This window comes from Diceros bicornis, chromosome 29 (genome assembly GCF_020826845.1).
Source record: "Diceros bicornis minor isolate mBicDic1 chromosome 29, mDicBic1.mat.cur, whole genome shotgun sequence".
Classification (NCBI taxonomy): domain Eukaryota; kingdom Metazoa; phylum Chordata; class Mammalia; order Perissodactyla; family Rhinocerotidae; genus Diceros; species Diceros bicornis.
Window position 1 is genome coordinate 33,890,267 of NC_080768.1, and position 21,399 is coordinate 33,911,665.

The 21,399-nt window shown below is 40.6% G+C and overlaps 1 long non-coding RNA gene across 1 annotated transcript in view; it reads right to left on the bottom strand.

The window, feature by feature from the left end:
- LOC131394024 (uncharacterized) overlaps positions 1-17,837 on the bottom strand; it is a 102,960-nt gene extending 85,123 nt beyond the window's left edge. Inside the window, exon 1 of the long non-coding RNA XR_009216041.1 lies at positions 17,720-17,837. This is a non-coding gene — a long non-coding RNA (uncharacterized LOC131394024). The remainder of the gene's footprint in view (positions 1-17,719) is intronic.
- Positions 17,838-21,399: the final 3,562 nt, after the last annotated feature.

Here is a 21,399-nt window from a genome sequence, read left to right on the forward strand (position 1 = left end):
GCTGCCTCTTCAGGCCTCTGCTCAGGAAGCAGGGGCCAAGCACTCCATGACCTGCCAGCTTCTATACTCTCATTCCTTCCCCCCAGAGCCCAACATTCAGCTCTGTGGTTATTGCAAAACGCCACTCTGTAGTTCATACGAGTTTTGCTCAAGAGAGAAGGAAAAATTACACTCCTGGAGGCCAAATCTAGATCTCTCTTATAGCTAGTAGTCTATGTTTCCATGATACGCTATCCCCAGGAACCATCATATCTCACGTCATGTTCTCTTTTGAAACACAGGGTTTTGAAACTGATTCAGTTTTATGTGTCTTTGGGCAGAGAGAACTGAGATGTGCCTAATGCTCTGAGTGTAGGGTTTTAGTTTCCATTGTTTAGGGACAGGCGACCCTGAAAGTTTGCACTCATTGGACATTCCACAAAATAAGAAAAATAAATAAATGGAAATATAACTATAATGATAATTTTAAATATTTCATTCAATATGAAATATAGATCTTAATTTATTAGTATTTTATCAGAGAAATGGGTTATTGCAGATCAAGCAGCCAGTGCACATAAACGTACACACAAAGACAGGATAGTAGGAGGAATCTGGGGTCAGAATGCTCATGTTCCATGAGAACAAGTACTAGAGTCCTATCCTTTCTGGCAGGGCCAGACAGCCAGCACGGCTCCTCCAGGGCTTCACCACGCACAGCTCCGGAGGTCATGTCTGCACCTTTAGCCCCACTTGATCACCAAGACCCCAGAGTCCACATGTCTGGATGTCTGGATGTCCCATCATCACTTTCGCATAAAAAATTAATATCGCTGTCTGTTCTTGCCTCTCTCAAGATGCCCACCTCAGCTCATCCCCTTTGGTCAAATAGTTAAGTGGTTCAGTGATTGAGACCTTGGTATAACAGGGAACACAGAGGAAAAAAATAAAATATGTTCATTGCAAAAAATGTGGAAAAATTAAAAAATATATAAGAAGGACAATAAAAATCATTCATCATCTCACAACCCAGAGATATCTATCTCTAATATCATGGGGTATGTTCTTCAGTTTCTTGTGTGACTGTGTGCATTTATTTGTTTCCAAATATTTTCAACAAGATTGGAGTTACCGAGTTTGGTTCCCTGCTTTGCATGCTTAGCACTTTTTCATGTGCATTTTGCAGATTCTTCAAAAAATGATTTTTAAAGTATGCTTGGCATACTGTACCTTTATAAAAAACTTCCAAACATTCAGATGACTTACAATGTTTAATTGTTGTAAACGGTACTATAACATTGTGATGTTCTTCTCTGTTTACAGTTTTCGTTACCTCCATTTGAAAAATATCTAAAAAGTGAAAAGCTCGAATACTTTTAAGTAGCTTGATGTATATTGCTGAATTGTCCTCTAAAAACAATTTCCAATATTCTATCAGCCAGCCCCTTACCAACACTGATTTAATGATCTTTGACTTTTAAATAAATGAAAATAATGCTCAATAGTTTTAAACTTATTTGCTTGCTAGTTACGTGTAGTAGGCTAGTTATGTGTAATGACTGCCAAAGATATCAGGTCCTAATCCCTGAAAGATGTAAATGTTACCTTATTTGGAAAGTGATTCTTTGCAGATGTGACTAAGTTAAGGATCTTGAGATGGAGAGATAATCCTGCATTATTGGGGAAGCCCTAAATGCAATCACAGGTGTCCTTATAAAAGAGAGGTGGAGGGACATTAGGTACACGGAAGAGGGGCAATGTGGCCACAGAAGCACAGATTGAAGTGATGCAGCCACAAGCTAAGGAATGCTGGCAGAGCCGGAAGAAGCAAGGAATACACTCCCCTTGGAGCCTCCAGAGGCAGCACAGCCCTGCTGGCACCCAGATGTTGGTCCAGTGAAGCCGCTTGTCAATTTCTGGACTTTAGAACTGGGAAAGAATAAATTTTTGTTGTTCTAAGCAACCAAGTTTGTGCTAATTTCTTACAGCATTCATAGCAAACTAATCTACTAGGTTTAATCTATCTTCATAGATTTATTGACCACTGCATTTCTTCCTGTGTTGAAAATGCCTATTTATTATGTTTCTTGCCTATTCTTCTACTATGAAATTTATTTTTTTCTTCTGGTTTTTTCAAATACATTCACAGCTTTGTATTTATGTCTTTATCTATATGTGGTACAAATAGTTTCCCAATTTATCATAAACCTTTTAACTTTGTTTATAGCTCTTTGGTGAATATGGGTTTAATTTTTTTTGTGTTTAAAAATCTATCAATAAGTTCTCCTGAAATTTCTTATTTTGCTTTTATGTGATATCAGATAGATACCTATCTACATTTTCTTCCGAGTCATTAATGATTTCATTTTTTATGTTTATCTTTCTAATCTATCAAGAATTTTCTGCTATGAATGTTTTGGATTTCCCAGATCTTATCTTTTCAAAGCTCCCTCACTACTTTCATTAATTGTTTTTCCCTTTGAGTTCTGGGAGAATATTTAGGATTTGCCTTCATTTTCCTGAATATACTTTGTTGGCAGTATCCATTCAGCTGTTCACCGCCACATTGAGGTTTTAAACTCTATGCTCACATTTTTAAAATTTTCATTTGGTCTTTCACAATTTCATACTGTCACCTCTCTATGATAGTGCTCAAATTTCACAAATGTAATATCTTCATCATGAGTATTGTAGAGAGAGAACATGCGTTAGAAATTTCTCCGTGTATTTCAGCGGTTTGAGTTTTATAGGAAGAATATTGCTCTGATTCCACAGAATGATTTACTTTTAAACCACAGAATATTTTTGTGCTGGTCATTTTTCTCCATTTGTGCATTATAAAATGGATTGCATATGCTTCTTACAAGTTGAAGATACTAAGGTATCAAGAGTTAACATGGTTTCTCTCATAGATTTTTGTGAGCCCTTGCCAGAATACAAAAAATATTTAACTTTTAGGCCCCCGAAAAGAAATGGGAAAGATACAGATTTACACCGGTGTTGCTTTACCAGTGTCCATCAGCATTAGAGAAGTATGGAGGTGCTGAGCTGGAGGTAACTTCAGGGTGACTTGGCCTTTCTGCTGGTGACCTTTTCTTAGGCACGGTGAGTCTGTCGGAAATTGGTGGGGACCAGTCTCCATTCTCTGTGGCTTATGCCAGGATTAGGAATTGTCATCAGCTACTTGCTTGGTGCAGCCTCTGGTACCAAGGACACACTATCGGAATACAGATGTCCTCCCAACCATCCTACAGCACGTCCATTCTCAAGCCACCACTGCTCAGAACCTTTGGTGAGTGGCGGATTGGAGGGATTTGATTGGGTCTCTTCAGCCTACTTTCCACACAAACTGTTGTCTCATATGCAGGAAAGTGCATATCTTGTTGGCCAGATATGGTAGATTTCTACTTTTGCTTTCTCCAGTAAAATTTCCTTCAAGTTTCTGGAGCTTGTCCTGCACCTTTCCTAGTTTCCAATGCAGAATAAACCCCGTTACTATCTATAGGTGAGCTTTGTAGGACTCTAGAGGCAAAAGGTTAGACGCCTGTGTTTAGGTTGTTATCTTTCTTGAAAGTCTGAAAACACATTTGAGAAATTGGAAAACACTAATAACCTATTTCTGTCAACGGTGTCACCAATTTAACAGTCATCCAGGTTTTAAACTGGTATAATCACTTTTGACTCCTTCCTCCCTATCTCAAAGCAGCCCCCAAGTTTTTGAAACACTACTTGCAGTTGTCTTGTTTTTCTATTCCACTGTGACTCACCTCCACTAAGCCCTTCTCTCTAGTGGAACTTCATGTTCCAATTTCTCTGCAGTGCTGCTTCCCCACCCCAATCTACCTCTGAGGTTAATCTTCCTGAAACATCTCAAACCACCAGTGTCTTCCACTTTCAAGTGGATAAAGTTCAAATGCTTTTGGGTTTCTCAATATCTGTTTTCTTCATATATAAACAATCTTATTTCAATTGCTCCCTGACACAAACTGTCCTCACTTCCCAGCATGATACCTGGGACACTCAACGCTCAGTTTCAATTCCAAGCTACAGCCCATGCTCTGTGCCTGCTTAGAACGTCCTCTCCATTTCCCTGTGAGACTGTGAGCACCAGGAAGTAAGGGTCATATCTATTTTTCTTCACACGCCCCCAGCCTCTAGCATAGTACCTGGGTCAGAGTATTAAACAAATGTTTATTGGGTCATACTGATTTCTATCTTTTATATTATTTCTAGTGCAGCTTGATAGCATCATCTGTGACATCTGTTACAAATACTCAAGGCTTATCCATTGATCCAAGTTCCTGCTTTTTATAATTATTTTCTAAGTTTTTCTTTGGGACATAATGTAGATCAATATTTCATAAATGTTTTATAGATGATGAAAATAAAGGATGTTCTCTGCAGGATACAAAGATCAACATATATACATTTACCCATATAGCCTTATTAATTATATTATTCAGGACTTACATAACTTGTTTATTGTTTTTCTATTTGATCTATAAAAGATGTAGAGAAATGTGTTACAGTCTTCTACTACTGTTGTAACTCTGTGAATTTTTCCCTTGTCTTCTAAATCTCTTTTCTGTGTCTATTCCAATGATGTCTGCGTCAGTCAGCTTTCAGTTAGATAAACAGAACAACTATAAGTTATGGGGTAAGGAGTTTATTATAGCAATTAGACATTACAGAATTACCGGAGGACCTGGGGAGTGCTGTCTGAAAGGGGATTTGGAGGGTCAGAGAAGTGAATAACAGGCTACTTTAAGAAGTCTAGTACACCCAGCCATTACAGTGAGGCCATGGAGAGGAAAAAAAATCTATGGAAGAAATCTATAGGTCACAGTCAAGTGTCTGGTTCTGGACCAGTTGGAAAGAAGTTGGACATGGAGGCGGCAGTTGAAAAGAAAAGCTGGACATGGAGTTGAAGGATCCAAAGACAAGCTGGAATTCTCTGGCCCCTGTGAGTCTGATACCACAACTAAACTATCATAACCTTCTGCCTCCCAAATCTCGTGCAAGTACCTCTTGTGGCCATGTCTCACTGCGAAGGAGATTCTAGGAAAAGTCAACCAAGTTGATAATAAAACAATTCAGTACAGTCCAACCCTTATCAATGTGACATCATACATGCATCTTTTAACTATATTTAACTTCTAAATAAAGACAATAGAAAAATAAGGCTCCACCTAATATGATGCAAATACACTCCTCATACAACCTAAGGAAATTCCTCTTCCCAGAAGCAGATACAAAAGTCCCACATCATTTCATTCATTTTGGAGTGATGTTCACATATATATATGGACATAAGGAAGAAATGATCCAAGTGAGGAGGTAAGGAAGAAACGATCTTTTATGTAACTGGTTATGTTGTCATTGCTAGTCTTTATAACTTCTTTCTTCCTCTATTCATTCCATATTCTCTTTCCCTCAGCTAGTCATGGCTTCTTGCCTGGACCCAAATCTTCATTTCTGAAGCATCTGTACATTAGCAGTCCAGGTTATGTTAAATATTTGCCACCGGTTGTCTGTCAGTACAAAATTTTGGTGGTGGTATGAATTTTTAAAATATCTTATTCTATACCTTAATCAATATTTTAGTGAAAAATATTTTAGTAAGAGGCTACACAAGGGGCTTTAAGCCAAATGCCATTTTGAATCAGAACTGATATTTATTTATATAGACAAACATATAAGCCAAAAATATTTATTTAATGGGTACTATCTTCCAAGAACTGAAATGTTCCCCAAGGAGCTCAGATTCAGCAGAAGGCATGTGCAGTGTAAAGCAGCGACTGCAGTAGAGTGGAACCTGTTGAGGTCTGTGGACGCAGAAAGCTGAAATACTTGGCTTTGCTGGAATTCTGAACAAAAACATCACAAAAGGGCAGGGATTTTAGCAGCTTCTTGAAGAATGAAAGAATGAGGAGTTTCCCAGAAAGATATGTTGGGGAAAAGAGATCAAGGACAAAGACTAGCAAATGTACAAGTAAGAAGAAGTAAAATATCAGGTTGAAAAATCAACCTTGATGATATAAAAGTAAACGTATAGCACATGCCAGTTAGGAGGGAGAAGAGGGTATAGAAATGGAGGGAATGGGCGAGTGTTAACATGAAAATGGGGAGTCAAGAGACCTATCCTTACAGAATATGAGACGGAGGTTTAAGTATGATGATTGAAGTTGCAGACGGGACAAAAGAAGAAACTTGGAATTCTTACTTAACTATATTGGGAGGAGGGGAAGGAAGCCAAGGGAGGTGTGAGCTACGCCAAATCTAGAAAGATAGGGAGTAAGTGGACTAAATATCACAAGGATAAGTTAAAGAAAATAAAGATATGATGATATTATGTAGATACTTGGCAATAACAAAAAAGAAGAAAGACAGGGTTAAAATTAGGTTGACCAGAAATGTGTTATCCAAACCTAGACACTTTTGAGAGTAAAAGCAGATGCTATTAATAATTATGCTGGGAAAATAGGCATAAACCTGGACTGAACTGGGCAAACTAGGAAATACGATCACCATAGTACGCAGGGGGAAGGGAGGGAAGGGGAGCAGCCTCCATACCATTTGATTTTTTCTAACTATGTGCATGCATTTGATTGAAAAAACATAAAATAAAACCTTATTGCCTTTTTACATTTCCATGTGTCCAAACGACGTGACTCTCTTGCTGTGTGCCCAATATGGTTGTGAACTCCTGGAGAACAAGAGTCATATCTGACTCATCTTTCTATAACAGTAGGACTTAAGATAGAAGTTGGCACGCTTGTTGAATTAGTGGATCTACCTTCTCCTTCTGAGCTCCTTATTTGGCTTTCACATTTTCTTGCATCTTTCTTCAGTTAGTCAAAAGTATCTAATGGGTATGGGACCTGAAGATGGAAAACAGTCCCAAAGCAATTTTAAGGATCACATGAAAGGAACTCTGCTTTCTAATTGTCCAAAACATGAGGACATAGGTTATCGCATTTGATCTTCACATGAATTTTACTTGAAGACTTGTACTAAATTTATCCCACAGACGAAGAAGATGAAGTTCAGAGAAGCCGAGCAGCTTGTCAGGAGTCACACAGACTTTCAATGGAAGAGTTAAACCCAGGTCTCAAGAATTTTAATTGCCATCCCGGTTCCCAGCCCATTACCAACACTGCCTTTCTAATGAATGGTGTTTCTGTTTCCACTGAAGAGTCCTGGCCAGAGTTGGATTCCTGACTGCAGACAGCCCACTTTGCATGCCCTCCTTTCATTTTCTCCTCTAGCACTGGCTCCTTCTCATTCTACGCTGCCAGTTTCCTATGATTGAAATCTGAAAGCATGTAACTGTTAATCTAGGAGTGATTAAAGAGTTTCATTTCTCGGAAGAGTCAGTACTCATCATCAGCTATGATGAATGAGCCCCTAACATCCTCTGATCCCATTATATTGTGATTAATTGTGCCAGTTTAAGTCAATAATTCATTTGTTAAAAATAGGCCTGCAAAGTATCATTTGTCTCGTGGGAGATATCAGAATAAAAAAAATTCATTTGATACTTCTCATTAAATTAGTGTTGGAAGTTATATTGAAGAGCCTTGTTCATCAAATACTTATTGCAGGCTTATCTGATAAAAAGTTGTATTTGTCTAAAATTATGTCTGCTAACTGTCATAATGGTCTGCATTTTCCCTGTGTTAATGAAGGAATAAAAAGTCTAAATACGTGCATGACTGGAGAAAAGGATGGGACTTGAAACTGGGATTAGAATAATTCCTAAATGGTCTGGTTTTCATTGCATTAAAATTAAAAAAAAGAAAGACAGAGAAATTGAGTAGCGTATCCTCTTCCTGGGCTTAGAGACTATCCCTGGAGGTACCAAACTGGTTTCCTAAGAGATGGATCTTCCCCATTGTCTTTTATCTAGAAATTATTATAAATGTTACATTCAGCCTCATTGGGCCAGTAAGACATTTTCAGCTATAAATGATTCTAAAAGAAGATAGAAGTGAAGAGCAGCTCCACTGCAAATGATAATGGTCACCATCAAATGAGATACAGGATTAATATCTTAATATTTCCCAAGCAACATCATAGTAACTTTGGAAAGACTCCCCAAATGCTCCTGAAACATTTGGATACGAGAGGACAGATGAAAACTCGTGAAATGCTTAGGTCAATGTCTTTGGAGACCGAGTTGTTTCCTCGCAACGTGGGGTGTTTGAGGCTGGGTAGAGGCAAAAGGGGACTGAAGTGGTGTGACTCTAACACAATGGGGCAAAGCAACGAAAGTATGAGGGCAAGTACCAGACACATATTGAGACCCTAATAATTGGTGGAGGAAAAGGGAAAGAGAGAAAAAAGCAGAAGGGAGAGAAGGAGGCAAGATAGAAATGGGGGAAGGGAGAGAAGGAAGGGACAGAGAAAACTGGACTGACCCTAGGGGGGCATTGTGCTCTCTGGCAGCAGCTCCTAGTGGCCAGTCCTGAGACCAGCTACCTAAGCATAACGTGGGAAGAGTTTTTAAATTTCAGAATCAATGGCTCTGAACTCAAACTACGCCCCTCCCTAAATTCTTCTTATTAGGCTTGAGATGGTACCCAAGAGAATGCATTTTTAAAATGCTTCTTAGGGTGGCACTGGTGCACACCCAAGTTTGGGGAGGCAGGAGGACTGCTTAGATGACTGAAGAAATGCTCAGAGCTGCAGGGATGGCAGCCACAGCCAGCTGGTGCTAAAATATGACCCACGCCACTTTGGATGACAGAAAAAGGAAGACAACAAAATATTGTACAAATATAAGGAGTTACACATACATATGTCAAGCAAGAGGAAAATGCAATTTTAGAAAAGAAATCATTGCAGCCTTTGTCATATAGAAGACATGCTAGTTACTCTGAACCTCTCTGGACTCTTCTGGTTATGCAAAAGTAATAGTAGTCTAAGTACTAAGTCAAATCAAACCCAGAAGCTTTTGGTGATATTCTCTTTGATGCTTCAGAAAAGAATGGGGATCCTGAAATGGAGAACAAAATAGGAAGCCGAAGAAATTTTTAGAGCCGTAGTGAAAGTGGCCCCAACCGCTGGCAAGAGTGGGCAGCTAAGGACAGAGATATTTTCTGAAAACTTTTCTGTGGCAAGAAGGCTGAAAACATGGTTTCAGGTTATCTGTTATTTTGTGCTACAATGTAGTACCCTCCACTTCACCCTGAATAGCACTAAGTCTGTTACACGCAATCGCACTGGGCTTGTGCTGCTGGCTGAATAGAGAAGGAAGGGTATGTCCACACATGGGGAGAGAGACAGCGGCTGTGGGAGGTTTAAGAGAAAGTAGAGGGCAGTGATTTATTCCAGAGCAGGAACTTGGTGCTAAAGGTGACGGGACAGATCAAGCCTTACCTTGCACTTCCTTTTAATCCTGGACTCTTCTGGATTTTTAAAAAATGTCTGGGAGGGTATCAGAATTCCCACAGCAATCCATATGTAGACTTCTGTGACTTCAGACAAGAGATTTATACTAGAAAAGCATTTTACTTCTTTTATTTGAAATTCTTTCCCAGTGGTGACAGCAGCGGGATGGAGACATCATCTGAGAGACCTAGAATCTGTCTTCCCTATGTGTCACCTCCTTCTGACGCATTTCCGTAGCCAGCACTTGTTTCCCTATAATTTGCTCAAAATCTCTTTTTTTCCTTGATCCTAAGAAAGCAAGTAAAAAAACAAAAAGTAATACATTACCCCAATATTTCCCTTTAAAGACTACCATTTATACCTATCTTAACCGCATTTCACCCGTTTTTAAATGTTTGACAGATGTGGGGAGCACTGCCAGCATTTATACTTCCTCTCTCCAATTTAAGCCCCAGGCGTAGAATTATTAATGCGTGAATTAACAGCGCAGTTTGCACCACCCACCGTGGAGAAAGATGTTATAATTCTTAATGGGCCTTAGAAATGCCATTGAGCTAACTTATTCTAAATATTTCTTGAGTCAAGCCTGTAACTTCAGCTTTACTGTTTCCCTTGTACAATAATCAAATTTGGGCAAAACCTAACCCAAGACATCTCTAAATAAGAAAAGGTATCTTAGAATGTTGGAGCTAAAAGGAACTTCAAAAATTACCTAATGAAAGCTCTTTTATTTTTAGATGTAGAATTAGAAGCTTATAAATATGAAGTAATTTGACTAAGGTTATATACTCTTTAGCTTCCTGTCTAAAATCAGAATATATGAATCCCATTAATTTATTGATAAACATTTGTTAAAGACATTTCATATGCCAGGCCCTTTCTGAACTGATTTAAAAAAAAAATGGAAAGATATAATCCCTCGGCTTAAGTTGCTCATAGAGAGGAGACAAATATGCAAAGAATTACATTTTCAGAAATACAAGCTTCAATAATATGAATTTCGGTAATTTAATATGCCAGGGGATGAATGAGGAGAGGGGCAGAGAGGAGGACATTGTGACATTCGGGTCACAGTGGTCATGCCTCCTGACCCCTAAATCACAATAAAAATGGCGTGTTTCTGAAACCAACAGTAGTGATAGTGGCTTACTCACATTCCAAACCTCTTCAAGATGCTTGTGCTAGTAATCTGTAAATCTATACTTCTGTTTTAAATATAATATCACCTCCAAAAGACTATCCCCATGGTATGTTGATGGCACCATGACTCACTTCAAAGTAATAAAGCGAGTTGGCAATAGTCGAATTCTCAAGGCCGTGAAGGTGCCAGTTTGACCTCAGTCCCAGAGCAGAGTTCAAAGAAAACACGGATCAATGGGGTCCTGAGCTCAGGAACGTCTGCAGGTTGCTAGAAGTGGAATAAGAGGACAGGAAGTCAAAACACAACTTTGGAAAGGCTGCACAAGTTAAGACTGCACTGAACACATCTTCAAGCTACTGAATAATATACGTCCTAAAATGCGGAGGGAAATTGGAAACTCAGCCAAGCTCCTACAGAGCAAGTCGACAAATCCAGGTGCTTAAATCCCTCTCTGAATCCTGGATTCCTCTGGCATGTAACTGGCATCACAATGCCTCTGTGGTGCCTGGCAGATATTGCACACCTCCTAAATCAAGCCGCCTGGGATCGGCCCAAGCATGCGCTCCTCTCCAGCACAGTGGTCTCATTGTCTGGAGAAGACCTGCCTGTGTATTGACAGAAGGCTCTGAAAACATATCTTGTCCTTCCTTCCCCCACCCCACCAAGAAACCATAATGCAGCAACCCTCAAGCCAAAAACCTATTAGTGGTGCCCAAGAGGGGTTACAGGCAAGAGCTTTTTTGATGGAAAGGCAAGTTTTATCTATCAGGTGCGGGGTAATAAAAACTCATTGGTCCAAAGTCATGGGAAGGCATGCATGGTCCCTTACCCACTGTAAGGAGACAAGGACCTCGATTATGGCTATCTGGCAAACTTTCTGGAGGCATTTAGCCAAATAACACCAGCTCCTTGTTCCTGTGCCGGGACAGGGATGGTCTGAGGTTTCTACATGTTTCTTAATGTTATAGATCATGTTAGCGCAGAGGTCATGTTCAACAAACCTCGCTCACAAAGGAATGTTGGGATAATGGTCATATTTAGAGAAGGAGTAGGTGTGGGGATGAAGGTATCCAGTTCTTTCCTCTCCTAGAAACAATCTTTCCTGAATGATAAAAGTTTAGAGAAGCAATAGCAAATGTATGTTACAGAATGTATATTTTGCTATGTATAGGACCAGTTATGCATTGTGCATTGCCCTTTTTAAATTAATGATAGAAAAGCCTACAACTATACTTTCAAAATAATGCAAGGTTAACTCTGCACATTGCGTAGGGACTCCTTTTAGGAGATCTGAGAGACTCGATTGGCTGCCCCAGAGACAGTCTGTCTCTAGGCCAGAGGAATGTTCTCTCAAGTGGTTATCACATCTCCTTTTATCAGGAAAAACTCCACACATCCTAAGTAGCTGAAGGGCTTCTGCATGTTCATGGCTTAGACTAGGATGCAGAGTGTCTTGTTTTCTTTCCTTAGATATCATCTATCCCTGCACTGTCATTTGACAAACAAGGAAATTGAAGCTAAGAGGAGTGATCTGACTTCAAAGGTGGCAGAGGCAGAGCTAGAACAACAATCCAGGACTCCAGACCCCTAGTCCAAAGTTTTTCATCTATGACAGTGATTTATTTAGGGGCATGATTGGGTCAATAGCCAGCTCCACATTCAACAGCGTTGGTGAAAAGCTTAATAAAGAGGGAGATGAACATTGTAGAAACATGTTGATAAATAGTATTCTACCCATAGTTTAATTTAGAACAAATGTATTGTGGTCCTGCAGAACCTCCGCAGGATCAGCATGGGAAGGACAGGGAGTGGGGAAGTAGGGTTCTGTGTACATGTGTATGTGCACATGCCAGGGTGTGCTGGCAGAAGAGTGGGCAGAATTGGAGACAGACCAAAACACAAGAAGGGCCTTTCCTCGTAGATTCTGATTTTCTCAGCTTCCCACAGAGCCGAGTAGGCAGAGAGAAGGTCTCTGCCTTTTACTGTGTGCTTACTTTCCACTGGGTTATTTTACTGCTTCCTGTTTTCCTCCACCTCTGTTTATTCAGGTTGGGTTCATGCTTGGGAGATGAGGGTGGGAGGAAATTCAAAGCTGTGCTGGGGCCACGGTGCCTCCTCTGAGACTTCCAGGGCTGGATTGGACATCTTCCTGTTTGCCAAGCTTTCCACCAATGCAATTAAGTAGGGAGTAAGCTACTGATCAAATGTCAAGCTCTCACGCCTATTCATTTTAGATGAGGAGTGCATAGTGGCTTTAACAAAGATGGCACAAGGGGAAAAAAATTTAAAACCTAGCATACGTCTTGACCACTGACAAAGCAAGAAGATCTCTATATAAGCCTACCCTTACATTTTCCACTCATACACAAGATACTTCCAGCTCTCCATGACCATCCAGTACACCCAGTCTTTTCTGCATCTAGAAGAATAACCAAGGTAACTTCTTGTAACCATGGAGTTTGGAAAGGAACTCATCAGTAATGAATACCTTTCATATGCCAAACTCTGTTCTTAACACTTTACCTATATTACCTCATTTTATTCTCATAGAAATTCTACGAGATGTTAATTCTGTTGAGGCTCAGAGTCAATGCTTGAATCTATGTTTGTTTGTACGTTCTGTACTAATAAAATGTCGTCGTTCCAGTGTGAGTGACACAACAACAAAATGTGATTAAGAGGTTCCAGTGTCACCACATACCAGAGAGATAACCTAAAGCAAGTCACTCAACCTCTAATTATGTCAACTACCTCAGCAAATAATGAGGATAATAATAATGACCAGTACCTACTCATGGGCTAGTTGTGAAAACCAGATGAAATATACTAAATGCAAATTTTCAGTGAACCATAAAACATTAAGAAAATATTAATTAGGAGAAGAGTTTTTTTGTTTTAATAGATGTGAGGATATTAGAAATGGATGAACTACATATAAGTCACACTTTTGCAAGTCCATATAGTAGAATCAAAGACTAACTTTGTCCCAATAAGAATACAAGTGGATTCCATGTAATCTTCTATGGCCAGCTTCTCATTAATTCCTCAATTCTTTACATCAGTGGTTCTTGGTCCAATTACATCTAATGTTACCTTTATATTAAGTATTTAAACTGCTCCATTTATTATTCTAAAGTGAGATTCATAAATAATATAACTGACCTATACACATAATTTAAAAAATTGTATAACACCCTACTTGTAATGATGCAAAGGAGAAATCCAAGGGAAGGATTTCAATATGTTAATATACAACATGACTATCTAGAAGACAGCACACAGTGTAGTATTCTAGAAGACAGCACGTAGATTCAGGCGCCTGCTCTTCTACATGCAATCACTGGAACCCAACAGTGACAAATGCAGACTGATACTGGCATATTTTATTGTGATTCAAACAATGCAATGGCATTGTGTTAGTGAATATTCCTAAATGATGAACAACTTTTGGTGACGTTTCACATAAAATAAAGTAATATTTTCTGTCAATTTACAGAATTGATGCTTTACTGAAAAATTCAGTGAGTTTTAAAACAGTGTAAAAAATGTTCTGGTGTTTACACATAATATAGATGTAGGCTCAGATAATTCTAAACAGGCCTTTCACCCAAGTATATGTCCAGTGGGACATTTGAAAATTACATGTGAAACAAGATAATTCTTTGATGTGTGGGGTTGCCCAGAGCATTGCAGGATGCCTGTTGTCCTCAGCCCCATCCAAGATGAAATGTCAATTATGATGATGAAGAAAATACCCTGATGAATTCCCAACTCCCTCAGGGTGGCAGCCCTCCACTTTCCCATTCATATTGAAAACCTCTACTTTCCAAGCTTCGTCATGCTGCAGATCTGCAAGTGCTCACCATTTTGCCTGAGCTCACCTTCTTTCCCCAGACTATCCAGGATCTCTGTCCTTCATTCTTTCTCCCTCTACCTCTCATAATGCATCAACTTAACTAAGCATATCCTTGTCTCTTTACCTAGCTTCTTTACTGCAGCCTGGAAAACTGGGCTCTCTTTGAACCATTTTGCTTCCCACCCAGAGCCCTAGGGGCATTCCTGGAAGAGTCAGCAAGGCATAAACTAGTTCTTAGAACTAGAAAGTAACATGGAAGTCATTTAGTTCAACCTTTATTTTATAAATGATCAAACTGAAGCCTAAATAAGTACAGTGGCTTGCCTGAGGTCCCACAACTAGCGCATGGTAGATTCAGGACAAGAACCTAAGTCTCTTTCACTCTGTCTACACCATGCCCTGTCTTTGTCAATTAACCAGTAAACCAAGCAACACACACGTATTAAGGTCACACACAAGGCACTTTGTTAGGAATACCTTAAACTTCCTGAGTTTAAGGTGTGATTGGGGAGATAAGAAATGACAAAGAAAAACGAGGATTCAGTTTAATAAAGCACATGTCTTGTATCCTAGTTTTGTTCAAGACATTGTGCTACGTGTTTCGGGAGATGCAAAGAGCAGCAGCAGCCTCTGCCTACACTTCCTCTAGAGCACATGGTCTGGAAATGAGATGAGACCTTACTATAATACACGGCAGAATGGAAAATGCATCGCACAGAGAGGTGCGAATGCTTTAAAAGGGGGAAGGACGTCAGGGAAGACTTCATGGCTGCCTTTGAGATGGGTCTTGAAGGAATAGTGGGACTTTGTCAGGTGAATTGGTGATGGCAAAGAAGAAAATTCTTGAGGAAATTCACAAAGACCCAGAGGGGAAAAAAACACACAAAGTTTGCTTTAGGAACAAGCAGGTCTATTTGGAGCACAAGAGATTTCCAGAGGAGTTAAACTGGACAAAGTCTCTTAGAGCTAAAGTTGGGGATTTCTTGAAAGTCAAGCTCAAATCCTGCTCTTAAATCAGTGGGGATGGTGCATTCCGTTTCAATTGTCAGTTTATTTGACTGCCCTTCCAAAACCCTGTATGCTCTCAGTGTCGGGGGCTGCTCAGGCTCACCTGTATCTCTGCTTCTCCTTTTCTTTTGGTGCATTCAGTAGACTATTCCCAGCCCCATGCAGTTCTGCCAATGATATGTGGGTAGAAGTAACGTGTGCCACTTCCAGACCTGGCCTCTAGGCCTTCTCATACATGCTTTCATGTGCTCCCTTTTCTGCCCACCAAATGCAAAGGATCTAGAAGAGATCTCCAGAGTTCTAGAAGATGATGAATCCATCAGATGGAAAGGCCGGGCATCAAAAGTCTGTGCGAAACTCTGCGCACTCCTCAAATCTGCACTGAGCTGTGACTCTACCATGTTTCACCACTGAGATTCTGGAGTTGTACATTATAGCAGTTAGCTACTAACTTTATGTAAACAATGCTGTGTTTTATTTTGTCTACCTATCTGTAGGGCCTTGTGCAAAGTTGGAACTCAATAAATTTTAGAAATGAATGAATTATTGAATAAATTATTGACTGAATGACTTGAGTCATGAACACAGTTGACTTTAGAAAGCAACACACAAATAACAGTATAAAGGAAGACTATATTGGAATGAAGAGAATCTGGAAGTGAAGAGATTACTTAGGCAGGTAGTGTGATAGATACAGAAGATGAGGCCCTGAGTCAACTTAGAGGCATCAGAAGTATAAAGGCGACAGAGATGAAAGACATTCTGGAAATAGACTCTAAGGAAAATGGCAACTGATTTGATGCAATGATTACAGTAAAGAGAAATTTCAACATTGACTCCAAAGTTTCAAGTCTATGGACAAGGGAGAAGAGTGGTACCATTAACAGAAATGTGGAAGTTAGGAAGAAGGATGTTGAGGGAGGGCTGGTGGATGGTATATGATAACTTAACACAGGTGACAGCTCAACTCAGATGATAACTGAACCCATGATGTTTGTGCCCAGTAGGTAACTGGAGATGTGCACCTGAATCTTCAGCATATAATCATGGAGCTAGACATGGATATAGAAGACATGGATATGGGCGTGAAGTAGACCACTTAGAGAGAGAGCATAGGATGGAAAATAAAAGTCAATAGGCAGAGCCTAATGAATACCTTACAATTATGGGGTGGAAAAGAAAGAAGATATCAAATAAGTCTTTCAAAGGGGAGGGGGAGGTGATCGATTAAGAGAGGAACCAGAATTACGCAGATTCCTGGAAGCTAGAGGAGGAAAGATTCTCAACAAGGCCCAGCTTACGGAGTGGATGAGGAATGTGACCACTGGATTGGGGAAACTTGTGGAATCACAGTCTCAGAGGAAGTAGGAAGGGAGGGGGTTAAGAGTGTAGGTGGAAAGACTCACTGGGATTAGGAAAAAGTACAGTCCTCCCTCTTCGTGAGAAGAGTAAAGACAGTGATGGTGGATAAAACGACAAACAAAGAAAAAGCAGAGGTGCTCAGTGAGAGGCAAGGCCTCGAAGCTTCTCAGGTTGGAGAGCTTTGTCATCTCGAGGGGTGAAAGAGGAGGCAATCCACTGAGAGGGAGACGATGAGAAGGGAGTGGAGCCAGAGAGGGGAAGGGGTTGTAGAAGTACCACTCAGAATGTCCCAGGAAGCCAACGAGGAATGAAGGATGGGCAAGATCCCGATGAGAATTAAAAGCTGCTTTAATGAAATGAGGGAGTAAGAAAAATAAAGCAGAGAGGAGGTTATGACCTCACAAAATTTAAGAGTTAGAAATCTAAGAGGTAGAGGAATTCTCAGTGATTATAATAATAATAATTACAGAGGGGCGGAGTCAAGATGGCGGCATAGGCAGACTCTGAACTCACCTCCTCCCGTGGACACAGCCAATTTACAACTACTCGTGGAAAAATTACCCCTGAGACAGAACTGAAAACTGGATAAGAGGAACTCCTGCAACAACGGACAATCCTAACTGGGGTAGAAGAGGCAGAGACTCCCTTCCGGAGAGGAAAAACGCCGCCTTCACAAGCCGCCAGCTTCACGGCCGCCGGGAGCAGCTCACAGGTACGCAGCCTCCCTGGAGGCGCGGGGCCCTGAGCTGGGGAGCGCCCCCGCTGTGGGCATTTTGTGGACCCAGCACAATCGAGACCAGCGGCATAATATCTGACTTTGCCTGCTACTAAAGCATTGGGGAGCACCCCCAAAAAACCCGGTTCACAAAGAAACTAAAACTGGCTCTTAAAGGGCCCGCACACAAACTCACCCGTTCCAGAAAGCATCCTAAAATCACCTGAAAGAAAGGTGCACAGTGCTTTGGTGACAAGAGACTCACCTGATAGGCCCTCAGTGCATCTCGGTGAGGGGTGAGACCTCTCCAGGGACTGGGACATTGGCGGCGGCCATTGTTGTGGCCTGGTGTGAGCGTGCTGACACAGACGCCATTGGAGTACTCCCTGAGGCCTGCTAGCCCAGGGTCTGCTCCACCTGCTAGAGCACCGATTTAATCCAGCTCAGCCAGGGCAGGCAGCCCACCCTAGAGACTGGCCCCACCCAACAACAAGCCCTCAGGCAACTTGTGGGCCTGCATAGATTGGTGACTGGATTCTCTGCAGCCTGGCAACTGAGCCAACTTGAGTGGGGCAGGGTGTGCACAAGGAGCGGGTGGAGAGTGTGGGGCGGTGGCAGAGTGTGCAGGGCTCCCGCCGTGGAGAGACTGGGTCCGCTTGGGGAGGTCGGGGCGCTCACACGGAGCAGGACTGTTGACTGTGTGTGTGGACCTGTGGGCAACAGGGCTTGTCAGCTGCAGAAGACTTGTGCTTCTCAAAGACCCACATAGGAGGTTTGCTCCACCTTCCAAAGCCTGAAACAATTGGGCACTCCTGTGCCTGAGGCCAGCCCCACCCAGCTGCAGTCCTCAGAGAGCTGACAAGAGACCTAATAGGCTAGAGGCTTATAGCAATTGTAAGGCCCTGAGCCTAACAACCTGCCACGCTGGGGGCCTACTCCCTTAAAAGAAATACTGCAACACAAATGTGGTATTAGAACTTGCAGCCAACTCTGCTGGGGCTCCCCACACCTGATAAAGAGACTGAAGGGCCCACAACAACTACAAGCAGCTGAGCATTACAACAGCTGGCCAGGAGCATAACTGGGTCTCCCTGGGTGCCTACAGGGAGAGCCAACAGGCCACAATAGAAGGACACACATAGCCCACATAGGGGTCACCCCTGGAACATTGAGAACTGAGGGAAGCACACTGGAAGCCTCCTAAGGCATCACTTACATAAGGTCACCTATCCAAGAGCAGGAGACATAGCTGACCTACCTAATACGTAGACACAAGCACAGGGAAAGAGGCAAAATGAGGAGGCAAAAGAATACATTCCAAGTAAGGGAACAGGGCAAAACCCCAGAAAAGGAACTAAGTGAAACAGAAATGAGCAACCTACCTGACAGGGAGTTCAAACTAAGAGTGTTAAGGATGCTCACTGATCTGGGGAGAAGAATAGATGAACTCAGTGAGAATGTCAACAAAGAAATGGAAGATATAAAAAAGAACCAATCAGAAATGAAGAATATAATACTGGAAATGAAAAATTCATTAGAGGGACTCAAAAGCAGAGTAGAGGATACAGAAGAACGGATCTGTGAGCTGGAAGAAAGACTAGAAGAAATTACCCAAGGTGAACAGGTAAAAGAGAAAAGAATTAAAAAGAGTGAGGACAGTCTAAGGGACCTCTGGGACAACATCAAGCGCACTAACATCCGTGTTATAGGTGTCCCGGAAGGAGAAGAGCGAGACAAGGGGGCAGAGAATCTATTTCAAGAAATAATAGATGAAAACTTCCCTAACCTAAGGAAGGAAACAGACATCCAGGTACAGGAAGCACAGAGAGCCCCAAACAAGATAAAACCAAAGAGGCCCACACCAAGACACATCATAATCAAAATGTCCAGAATTAAAGATAAAGAGAGAATCCTAAAAGCCACAAGAAAATGTCAAGTTACATACAAAGGAAACCCCATAAGGCTATCAGCTGACTTCTCAGCAGAAACCTTACAGGCTAGAAGAGGGTGGCATGATATATTTAAAGTGCTAAAAGGAAAAAACGTACAGCCAAGAATACTCTACCCAGCAGGGTTATCATTCAAAATGGAAGGAGAGATCAAAAATTTCCTAGACAAGCAAAAATTAAAGGAGTTTGTCACCAAGAAACCAGTGCTACAAGAAATGTTAAAGGGACTGATTTAAGGGGAAAAGAGAAGACCACAAATAGGAAAAATTATCTATTTCCATGACAAGAGGGAAATGGATACAAATGCACAAAAAAGAGGTTAGATATGATATCAAAAACATAAAAGGAGGGAGAAGGGGAGTTAAAGAGTACAGCTTTCAGACAGAGGTCAAACTAAAGTGACCATCAATTCTGTATAGAAGAAGTAAGGAACAGAGAAGGACTACTAAAACACTGAGGAAAAAAAAAAAAAGTTAAAAAATGGCAGTAAGTACATACTTATCAATAGTTACTTTAAACGTCAATGGACTAAATGCTCCAATTAAAAGGCATAGGGTGGCTGACTGGATAAAAAAAACAAGACCCATATATATGCTGCATACAAGAGACACACTTCAGACCTAAAGACACTCACAAACTGAAAGTGAAGGGATGGAAAAAGATACTCCATGCAAATGGCAATGAAAAGAAAGCTGGGGTAGCAGTACTCATATCAGACAAAATAGACTTTAAAACAAAAACTGTAAAAAGAGACAAAGAAGGTCATTACATAATGAAGAAGGGAAGAATCCAACAAGAGGATATAACACTTGTAAATATCTACACACCCAATGTAGGTGCACCTAAAGATATAAAGCAATTATTAACAGACATAAAAACAGAAATAGACAGTAACACAATAATAGTAGGGGAATTTAACACTCCACTTACACCAACGGATAGATCATCCAAACAGAAGATCAATAAGGAAACATTGGTCTTAAATGACACACTACAACAGATGGACCTAGTAGATATATACAGAACATTCCATCCAAAAACCGAAGAATACACGTTCTTTTCAAATGCACATGGAACATTCTCCAGGACTGATCACATATTAGGCCACAACACAAGTCTCCATAAATTTAAGAACATTGAAATAATACCAAGCATCTTTTCTGACCACAACGGTATGAAACTAGAAATCAACTATAGGAAGAAAATCAGAAAAGCCACAAATACACGGAGATTAAACAAAATGCTACTGAACAACGACTGGGTTAACGAAGAAATCAAAGAAGAAATCAAAAAATACCTGGAGACAAATGAAAATGAAAATACGACATGCCAGAATTTATGGGATACAGCAAAAGCGGTTCTAAGAGGGAAGTTTATAGCGATACAGGCCTATCTCAACAAACAAGAAAAATCTCAAATAAACAATCTAACAATGCACCTAAAGGAACTAGAAAAAGAAGAACAAACAAAGCCGAAAATCAGTAGAAGAAGGGAAATAATAAAAATCAGAGCAGAAATAAATGAAATAGAGACCAAAAAAACAATAGAAAAAATTAATAAAACCAAGAGCTGGTTCTTTGGAAGGATCAACAAAATTGACATACCTTTAGCTAGACTCACCAAGAAAAAAAGAGAGAAGGCACAAATAAGTAAAATCAGAAATGAAAGAGGAGAGGTTACAACAGACACCTCAGAAATACAAAAGATTATAAGAGAATACTATGAAAAGCTATATGCCAACCAATTCGACAATCTGGAAGAAATGGATAAATTCTTAGAATCATACAACCTTCCAAAACTGGATCAAGAAGAAGTAGAGAATTTGAATAGACCAATCACCAGTAAGGAGATCGAAACAGTAATCAAAAACCTCCCCAAAAATAAAAGTCCAGGAACAGATGGCTTCCCTGGTGAATTCTACCAAACATTCAAAGAAGACTTAATACCTATCCTTCTCAAACTCTTCCAAAAAATTGAGGGGGGGGGGGAAGCTCCC